Source organism: Gekko japonicus, unplaced genomic scaffold (assembly GCF_001447785.1).
Source record: "Gekko japonicus isolate JY-2015 unplaced genomic scaffold, Gekko_japonicus_V1.1 scaffold424, whole genome shotgun sequence".
Taxonomy (NCBI): domain Eukaryota; kingdom Metazoa; phylum Chordata; class Lepidosauria; order Squamata; family Gekkonidae; genus Gekko; species Gekko japonicus.
In genome coordinates, this window is record NW_015165247.1 from 315180 (window position 1) to 325679 (window position 10500).

Sequence of the window (10500 nt, forward strand, 5' to 3'; positions counted from 1 at the left end):
ACACGCAGATCTGCCCTCACAGAGGAGGGAGAGCTTGTACCTGAAGGCGGGCCGAGGGGGGGTGGCCTCTGCAACTTACCTGGCCGCTTCTTGCTCCTCGTGGCCCGACTGAGAGGTGCAGGGGGCGGGGCTTGTTGCATGTGCCCACCCCCCGGGCTCCTTACTGCCAGAGCTCTGCTCCTGTGCGCTCCCGCGGGAAATGACCCCTGGTTGGACTCTGATGCATGCACAGCACTTCCGATGCGCACGCGGAGCTGAGGTCAGCTCTGACCATGGAGCGTCGACAAAGCGGGGCGAGCTGCCCCGGGCTCCTTCAAGCAAGGCCACCGGTTTCTCCAAAGCGGCTCATGGCTGAGCCAGTGCCAGCGAGTCACAGATGGCCGGGGAGTGAGAAACACAGGACCAGCAGGGTCCCCCCGAAGGTCATCTAGTCCAACCCCCAGCCCAATGCAGGAAATTCACAGTTACTCCCCCCCCCCGCACTCCCCCAGTGACCCTGGGCCCTATCTCCAGAGGAAAGCAAAAAAAAACCTCCAGGATCCCTGGGCCAATATGACCTGGAGGAAAACTCCTTCCTGACCCCAAATAAATATTTATTTATTTATTATTTATTTAAAGTGGCCACTGGCATCCCCCCCCCCTCCAGGCATGTAAGAAAGAGCCACGAGAAGGGCAGAGCACTGGCTCCTCCCTTCCTGCCCCCCTTCTCACCGTCTGCCTAAATTCACAGTGAGCCATCGACTCTTCATGGCTGTCAGATGGCCATCTAATCGCCTCTGTCTGGAAACCTCCAAAGGAGGAGAGCCCACCACCTCCCGAGGAAGCCTGCTCCACTGGGGAACCGCCCCAAGTGTCAGGAAGGTCTTCCTAACGTTTTGCCAAAAACTCTTCTGATTTAATTTCAACCTGCTGGTTCCCGTTGGACCTTCTGGGGCAACGGAAAACAACTCCGCTCCATCCCCTGTAATGTAACGTAAAGGTTTCCCTTGCTCGAAAGCCAGTCGAATCCGACCCGAGGGGGCGGCACTCATCTCCGCTTCCAAGCCGAAGAGCCAGCGCTGTCCAAAGACTTCTCTGTGGTCATGGGGGCCGGCATGACTAGACGCCGAGGCGCACGGAACGCTGCGACCTTCCCACCGAAGCAGTACCTATTTGTCTCCTTGCAGTTTCTTGCTTTCGAACTGCTAGGTTGGCAGGAGCCGGGGCCAGAGACGGGAGCTCACCCCGTCATGCAGCACTCGGATCTCGAACTGCCGAGCTACCGATCTTACGGTCTGCAGCTCAGCGTCTTAACCTCTGAGCCACCGTGGCTCTCCTCTGTAATGACAGCCCTTCAAATACTCAAAGCAGACAGAACAAGAGTCCAGGAGCACCTTCAGGACTAACAAACTATGTGGCAGGGGAGGAGCTTTCGTGAGTCACGGCTCACTTCTTCAGATAACTGAAGAAGTGAGCCAGTGACCCCCCCCCCCCCCTGCCACAAGTTTTGTTAGTCTTGAAGGTGCTCCTGGAACTCTTGCTCTTTCCTGCTGCTGCAGAAAGACGAACACAGCAGCCCATCTTGAAGCAGACAGTCCTGTTTTTTGTTTTTTTTTTCCCCCCCCACCCCCCGTAGGGGATTTTTAAAATTGCATTTTCTATAAACGACAACGAAAATAAGGGAGGGAATCTACAAACTATGGGAGACAACGAAGTAAAAAAAAAAAACCCTAAGAACCCAAGAGATGGTGGTCATACAAAGTCCTTGTAAAAATTAGCTTTTAGCTTACAATTTCAGTTAAAGTTCATTGGATGTGGTCATCAAACATTCTATTTAAAGTTAAAACATACGATAACACCTATGTATCCGACTTCGTAAAAAGCAATATAAAAAATGGTAAAAGCCCTTGTAAAGGATCCTAGAAACAGTGACAAGTCTCCATCTATCCTTTTCCTTTCTCAACTTATACCTTGTTTTTGGGGCTGCCGCCCCAAGTTTTGAGTCTGAGTCCTCGTCAGATGATCTTCTGACAGTCCTGTTTTTAAAAGCATCCTATTAGCACCAGAGGGGTGCCGTGGTGGCTCAGAGGTTAAGATGCTGAGTTGCAGACCGGAAGGTCGGTAGTTCGGCAGTTCGAGACCCGAGTGCCACGTGACGGAGTGAGCTCCTGTCTCTGGCCCCAGCTCCTGCCAGCCTAGCAGTTCGGAAGCAAGAAATGGCAAGTCGACAAATGGGTACCACTTCGGTGGGAAGGTAACAGCGTTCCATGCACCTTGGCGTTTAGTCATGCCGGCCACAGGACCACGGAAAAGTCTTCGGACAGCGCTGGCTCTTCAGCTTGGAAACGGATATGAGCACCGCACCCCTAGAACCGGATTCTTTAAAGCCCTATGTGCTCAGGGGCCTGCCTACTTGAGGGACCGCCTCTCCCCCTATGTGCCCCAGAGAGCACTGCGGTCAGGGTCGCAACATTGCCTGACCCTCCCTGGTCCGAAAGAAGCCAGGCTGAATGTCACCAGAAACGGGGCTTTTTCAGTGGCGGCCCCAACCTGGTGGAATGAGCTCCCGGAGAATATCAGGGCCCTGCGGGAACTTTTACAGTTCCGCAGGGCCTGAAAGACGGAGCTCTTCCGCCACACTTTCGATTAGGGGCTGCCACTGATGAGTGTGCCCTGGAACATCGTCTGGTCTGGAATTTTGGAACACCCTCGGGCCTGAGATTTCCCTGGACGCTACCCCTATCGTTGGATGGGATCCGGATGGCCGCCATTTCTGTTGGGTTCATTGCAACTGGTGTTGTGTTAACTGGTATGGTATTTATGAATTGCTTTAACTTGGTTGTTTATACCATTCTACTGTTGCTAGCCGCCTTGAGCCAGATATCTGGAAAGGCGGGATATAACTATAAACAATAAATAAATAAATTTTATTTACTGGTGGACCTCCTGATGGCACTGGTATTTCTGGCCACTGTGTGATACAGAGTGTTGGACTGGATGGGCCTTTGGCCTGATCCAACATTGGCATCTCTTATGTTCTTATGTTAATTCGACTGGCTATTGAGCAAGGGAAATCTTTACCTTTTATCAGCAGCACCAGACTGGCCAGGGCACTTGGCCCCAGAAAAGGCCCTGGCCTTGAGTCACCACCCGCCTGGTCTCTGAAGGTCTCCAAGCAGGCCCCTCATTCCTGCAAGTTAACACTGGAGGGGGGGGAGGTGCAAGAGGGAGAAAAACAGGGAGAAGGGGGGCTGTGGGGCCCAGCGGACAAGCAGCCTCAAGGCTACCAGTCAGCAAATGCTATGGACTAAGCCGTCTTTCTCCGTCTCTTCTAGAGCCTGAGACGTATCCACTCAAGAGATATCAGAAAAAAACACCAGCCTCCTGCCTGTCCCCCGAGGGCCCCGCAGAAGGAGGCTAGTGGGCATGCCACCTACCTGTTGCGTCCCCATCCGCCCGGGCACTTTGCCCCTGCTCAGACACACGCCCACAAAGTCAACCGAGGTCGCCATCTCGGGAGATGCCGACTGAGAGTGGTTCCCGGTGGGATTCCTGCGGGGCTGCGGAGAGGAGGAGGAGGAAGAGGAGAAAGGTTAAGCCTCCGACGGAACTCGCCCGGTCGATGGTAACAAAACATGGAGGAGATCGGAAAGGTAAGAGTTGCCATCTTTGAACCTGGCACCACCACACACAAGGTACCAAGTTACAAAGGGGAGGGGTTGCGGGTGGCTCAGTGAGAAAGCGTCTGCTTGGCAGGCAGAAGGTCCCAGGTTCAATCCCCAGCGTCTCCGGTTAAAAAAGAGCAGGTAGGAGGTGATGGGAAAGACCTCCGCCTGAGACCCTGGAGGGCTGTAAAGAGGGGCTGTGGCTCAGTGGAAGAGCCTCTGCTTGGCATGCAGGAGGTCCCAGGTTCAGTCCCCGGCATCTGCAGTTACAAAGGACCAGGCAGGAGGTGATGGGAAAGACCTCCACCTGAGACCCCGGAGAGCTGTAAAGAGGGGCTGTGGCTCAGTGGCGGAGCCTCTGCTTGGCAGGCAGGAGGTCGCAGGTTCAATCCCCAGAAGAGATTGGATTTATACCCTGCCTTTCACTCGGAGTCACAGAGCAGCTTACAACCTCCTTTCCCTTCCTCTCCCCACAACAGACCCCCTGTGAGGAAGGTGGGACTAAGAGAGCTCTTTCGAGAACTGCCCTTGAGAGAACAGCTGAGAGAACCTGTGACTGACCCAAGGTCACACCAGCAGCTGCAAGTGGAGGAGTGGGGAATCAAACCCAGTTCTCCCAGATTAGAGTCCATGCACTTAACCGCGACACCAAAAAGGACCAGGCAACAGATGATGTGAAAGTTCTCTGCCTGAGACCCTGGAGAGCGGCTGCCAAACTGAGTAGACAGTACCGACTTTGATGGACCAAAGGACCCCGGATCCTCTTCTGGGGTGGGGGAGATAAGAAGATACAAAGCAGAGTGTAACACCACATCTGCCTTGAGCAGAGATCTACCTACAACAAAAAGGTCACAGCCGCAAATAGGATGACAGCAAAAAACACACAGGAAAGCTGCAAAAACATGCACTTATATAATTATCACAATGGATATCTATTCATTCACATCAAGTGAAACCATACAAAAGTTTAAAATATTTTGAAATAATCGGAACAACACATGTCATAAGACGATGTAACAAGTAAGTTGAAACAGTATGAGTTTGTTGACGAAAATCTCCGGAGTTCAGATTCCGTTTCGGAGAGACTTCCTCTGAACGTCATCAAACTTTTTGAGTGGCAACAAACAACAAGATGTTTTCTTTGGTTTCCAATAAGTATTCATTCCAAACTGTTGATTTCCTGATCCGTGATCTACAGACTTCTGCTTGTTGTTGTTGTTCAGTCGCACAGTCGAGTCCGACTCTTCGCAACCCCGTGGACCAGATCATGCCAGGCCTTCCGGTCTTCCGCCGTCCTCTGAAGTTGGCTCAATTTCATGTTCGTTGCATCCATGACACTGTCTAACCATCTCATCCTTTGCCGCCCCCGTCTTCTCTGACCTTCAATCTTTCCCAGCATCAGGGCCTTCTCCAGTGAGTGCCCCCTTCTCATTGGGTGGCCAAAGTATTTGAGCTTCAGCTTCATTATCTGGCCTTCCAGGGAACAGTCAGGGTTGGTTTCTTTTAGGATTGACCGATTTGATCTTCTTGCAGTCCAAGGGACTCTCAAGAGTCTTCTCCAGCACCATAGTTCAAAAGAATCTATTCTTCGGCGCTCGGCCTTCCTTATAGTCCAACTCTTGCAGCCATACATGACTACTGGGAATACCATTGCTTTGACCATGCGGACTTTTGTTGGGAGGGTGATGTCTCTGCTTTTTATCATGCTGTTTAGGTTCGCCATTGCTTCCCTCCCAAGGAGCAGGAGTCTTTTAATTTCATGGCTGCTGTCACAGTCTGTGGTGATCTGGGATCCCAGGAACGTGAAGCCTGTCACTACTTCCACGACTTCCCCTTCTATTTGCCAAGGAGTGATGGGGCCGGATGCCATGATCTTAGTTTTTTTGATGTTGAGCTTCAAGCCCACTTTTGTGTTCTCCTCTTTCACTCAGAGCAAGAGGCTCTTAAGGTCCTCTTCACTTTCTGCCATTAGAGTGGTATCATCTGCATATCTGAGGTTGTTGATCTTATTCCCAGCGATCTTAATTAAGACTTCTGCTTAGACAGGCATATTCCCTAGTAACACCTACCCGTCTATGCCCGTCTAAGCAGAAGTCCGTAGACATTCAGAGGAAGTCTCTTCGAAATGGAATCTGAAAACCAGAGATTTTTGTCAACAACTCATACTGTTTCACTTACCTGTTACACCATCTTATGAGATGTATTGTTCCGATTATTTCAAAATATTGTAAACTTCTGTATGATTTCACTTGATGTGAATGAATAGATATCTATTGTGGTAAGTATATAAGCGCATGTTTTTGCAGCTTTCTTGAGCAGAGATCTCACAGGGAAACTTGGTACACCAGTCTGTGTCGTGGTTCTCAGTTGAAAGACCGTCTCAGCAGCTGCGCAGGGAAGGGGGAGAAACCGGATTGTAACACAACAACTGGACTGAGAAGGCCTTCGACGCGCCGCTTACTAACTCGCAACGGTGCAGCCGGCATCACGACATGCACAACCGGTATTAGGACACAAAATGCTCGGGAGTGGGGAAGCAGAAGAAGAAAAAAGTCATTTCCTTCCTTGCCAGCGGGCAGATCTGCTTCCGCCCAGCTTTACAGTGCAGCCACAGGTCTGTCTCTCCCAGGGCAGCGACAGAAACTCTGGAGACGCCGGATTCGGGGGTGGGGGTGGGGGGAGCCGTGTTGGTCTGAAGCAGCAGGGCAAAGTTTGAGTCCAGCGGCACCTTGAAGACCAACAAAGGTTTATTCTGGGTATAAGTTTTATTCTGGAATCTTTCCTGGAATAAAGCTTTATTCTGGAGTTAAACGTGTCGGTCTTAAAGGACTCAAACGTCGTTCTGGAGAAGCCAGACACAGGGAAATTGCATTCAACAAAACCATCTCATGGTGGTGGTGGTGGTGGTGAACTGGCAGGAGAGGTTATTTAACAAAAATAAATAAATCCCCCCCCACCCCCGTGAAACTTCCTTGTCCGGTCACAGCCCAGTTATGGAGACCCCAAAGGGTTTTCAAGGCAAGAGACGTTCGGAAGTGGATTGCCATGGCCTGCCTCTGTGTAACAACCCTGGACTTCCTTAGTGGTCTCCCATTCAAGTTTTCACCAGAGTCAGCCCTGCTCAGCTTCCAAGATCTAACAAGATTCTTGGTGCTTTGGGGGGGGGGGGAGGGGGGGAGGGCTTTTGGAGTTCTGGCCCCGCTGGTGGACCTCCTGATGGCCCCTGGGTTTTGGCCACTGTGTGACACCGAGTGCTGGACTGGAGGGGCCACTGGCCTGATCCAACATGGCTTCTCTTCTCTGTAATCTTGGTGCTGGGGGGGGGCAAGAATCGGAGGGCTTCTGGTGTCCTGGCCCCACTGCTGGACCTCCTGATGGCCCCTGGTATTTTTGGCCACTGTGTGACACAGAGTGTCGGACTGGAGGGGCCACTGGCCTGACCCAACATGGCTTCTCTTATGTTCTTAAGATCAAGCTACTGTGGGTTAACCAGGTCAGGGCAAGAGATGTAAAGAAGAAAGAGGAGGAGGAGATTGGATTTATACCCCTGGCCCTTCACTACCCGAAGGAGTTTCAGAGCCGCTCACAAACTCCTTTCCCTTCCCCTCCCCACAACAGACACCCTGTGAGGTCAGTGGGGGGGAGAGAACTCTGACAGAAACTGCTCTTTTTTCAAGGACAGCTCTTACGGCTTGCCCAAGGTCATCCAGAAGAAGAAGAAGAAGAGATTGGATGTATCCCCCTCCCTTCACTACCCGAAGGAGTCTCAGAGCGGCTGACAAACTCCTTTCCCTTCCCCTCCCCACAACAGACACCCTGTGAGGTCAGTGGGGCAGAGAGAACTCTGACAGAAACTGCTCTTTTTCAGGAACAACTCTGACAGAACTATGGCTTGCCCAAGGTCATCCAGCAGCTGCAAGTGGAGGAGTGGGGAAGAAGAAGAGGAGGAGGAGAAGGTGGAGATTGGCTTTATACCCCGCCCTTCACTACCCGAAGGAGTCTCAGAGCGGCTTCCAATCTCCTTTCCCTTCCCCACAACAGACACCCTGTGGGGTGGGTGGGGCTGAGAGAGGTCCTTCGAGAACTGCTCGTGAGAGAACAGCTTTGAAAGAACTTGTGACTGGCCCAAGGTCACACCAGCAGCTGCATGTGGAGGAGCAGGAAATCAAACCCGGTTCTCCCAGATCAGAGGCCGCGCTCCTAACCACGACGCCAAACTTGTTTGCCCTTGTCTGCGTCTACATAGCAACCGTGGCCTTCCTCAGTGATCCAAGTACTAACAGAGGGCCGGCCCTGCTTAGCTTCCGAGATCCAATCGCATCAGGTTAGCCTGGGCCATACAGTTCAGGGCGAGTCACGCACAGACAACCCTTAACTGCCACAGGCAAGCGTCTTACAAACAGCATACTACTTATACCTCGCGCGCAACCACCACGGCGACAAGTATTTACTTAGATGGCGTCTTCCCCAAAAGATAATAAAAGCAGACACACACACAAAACTTTGCAAAACAAAACAAACCTGACCCGGATTCACCTTTTCCACCTTAACTCCTGCAAAACACCACGTGAAGAGGCTCGAGCCGGGACTTTGGACAGCCGGCAGCGACTGAGGACTGCATAATTTGGCAGGGGGAGGAAGGGAGGGAGACAGCCACCCGTCAGGAGAGGGAGGGAAGCAGGGAGGGTGAACGGAAACAACCCCGAGGGTCCAAACATGGGGTGGTGGCGGCTACAAGCATGGACGGCTGCAAGAGGGAATTGGATCAACATCTGGAGCAGAGGTCCATCAGGGGCTATTGGCCACAAGGTATAGATAGGAACTCTCGGTCTGGGGCAAGGGATGCTCTGTCTTCTTGGTGCTTGGGTGGGGGGGACAAGAGTGGGAGGGGCGTCTAGTGTCCTGGCCCCCCTGCTGGACCTCCCGATGGCCCCTGGTATTTTTGGCCACTGTGTGACCACAGAGTGTTGGACTGGGTGGGCCACTGGCCTGACCCAACATTGGCTTCTCTTATGTTCTTAAACTCTGACAAGGCAGAAATGAGAGACATGAACACACAAAGTGCCTATACTGAATCAGAACCTCAGTCCATCCAGGTCAGTACCTGGGACCTTCTGCACGCCAAGCAGAGGCTCTGCCACTGAGCCACAGCCCCTCTTTACAGTCCATCCAGGTCAGTATTTTTTTAGACTGGCAGTGGCTCTCCAGGGTCTCAGGCTGAAGTCTTTCGCATCACCTCCTCCCTGGCCCTTTTCACTGGGGATGCCGGGGATTGAACCCGGGACCTTCTGCATGCCCAGCAGAGGCTCTGCTGCTGAGCCACGGCCCCTCTTTACAGCTCTCCAGGGTCTCAGGTGGAGGTCTTTCCCATCACCTCCTGCCTGGTCCTTTTTAACTGGAGACGCTGGGGATTGAACCTGGGACCTCCTGCATGCCAAGCAGAGACTCTTCCGCTGAGCCACAGCCCCTCTTTACAGCTCTCCAGGGTCTCAGGCGGAGGTCTTTCCCGTCACCTCCCGCCTGATCCTTTTTAACTGGAGATGCCGGGGACTGAACCTGGGACCTTCTGCATGCCAAGCAGAGGCTCTTCCACTGAGCCACAGCCCCTCTTTACAGCTCTCCAGGGTCTCAGGCGGAGGTCTTTCCCGTCACCTCCCGCCTGATCCTTTTGAACTGGAGATGCCGGGGATTGAACCTGGGACCTCCTGCATGCCAAGCAGAGACTCTTCCGCTGAGCCACAGCCCCTCTTTATAGCTCTCCAGGGTCTCAGGCGGAGGTCTTTCCCGTCACCTCCTGCCTAGTCCTTTCAACTGGAGATGCTGGGGATTAAACCTGGGACCTCCTGCATGCCAAGCAGTGGGGAATTCAGGGAAAGGATCCTTGGGTAGCAACGGCGGGTTCAAGATGACTAGTGTTAGCAAAGGGCAAACGAAAGAAAGAGAGGGAATAATTGGGACTCACGCTAAGAAAGGACAGGAGGGGTTTTATCTCCCACATTTTATCGCATTCCTTCTCCAAGGAGCAAAGGGCAGTACACATCTTCCTCCGTTCCCCACCCTGTGAGGCCTGTCCAGCTGAGAGAGCACACCCGGCCTGAGATCACTCAGTGAGCCTCAGCGCAGAGGAAGGATTTGAACATGGCTCTCCCAACTCTTAGTTCTACCCAGATGCTACACTGTGGGGAAGGCCCGTGGATCAGTGGAAAGGCACCGCCTCTGCATGCACACAGTCCCCCAAGTTCATAGCCACTTTAAAAAGAAGAAGAAGAAGAGAAGAGATTGAATTTATACCCCGCCCTTCACTTGGAGTCTCAGAGCAGCTTTCAAACTCCTTTTCCCTTCCCCTCCCCACAACAGACACCCTGTGAGGTGGGTGGGGCTGAGAGAACTCTGACAGAAACGGCTCTTTTTCAAGGACAACTCTTGTCAGAGCTTGTGACTGACCCAAGGTGACATCAGCAGGTGCAAGTGGAGGAGTGGGGAATCAAACCGGGTTCTCCCAGATTAGAGTCCGCACGCTTAACCACTACACCAAAGTCTGTCTCCAGTGGCACCTTTAAGACTAACCAGTGTTCCCTCTAGGCTGAGTCAGTGTGAGCCAGCTCACAGTTTTTTAGCCTCCGGTCTGCCCTCCAGGGGGGCTGGTTGGCCATGGCGCGAAACAGGACGCTAGGCGAGATGGACCCTCACTGCTCTGATGCAGCACGGCTCCTCTGACATCTCTAGGGTGCTAACTGCCCTCCAATCCAGTTGGGTCTACCTCGCAGGGTTGTCGTGAGGATAAAGCGGGGAGGGGAGGGGAACGGCGTGAGCCACTTCGGCACCAGGTTGGGGAACATGGCAGAGTGTAGGCTCT

At 52.8% G+C, this 10500-nt stretch overlaps 1 protein-coding gene across 1 annotated transcript in view; it reads right to left on the bottom strand.

The window, feature by feature from the left end:
* PI4KB (phosphatidylinositol 4-kinase, catalytic, beta) overlaps positions 1-10500 on the bottom strand; it is a 92677-nt gene that overhangs the window by 81455 nt on the left and 722 nt on the right. The window contains exon 2 of the mRNA XM_015410092.1: positions 3417-3539. The gene's annotated coding sequence lies outside the window, so the exon portion shown is untranslated. The remainder of the gene's footprint in view (positions 1-3416; positions 3540-10500) is intronic.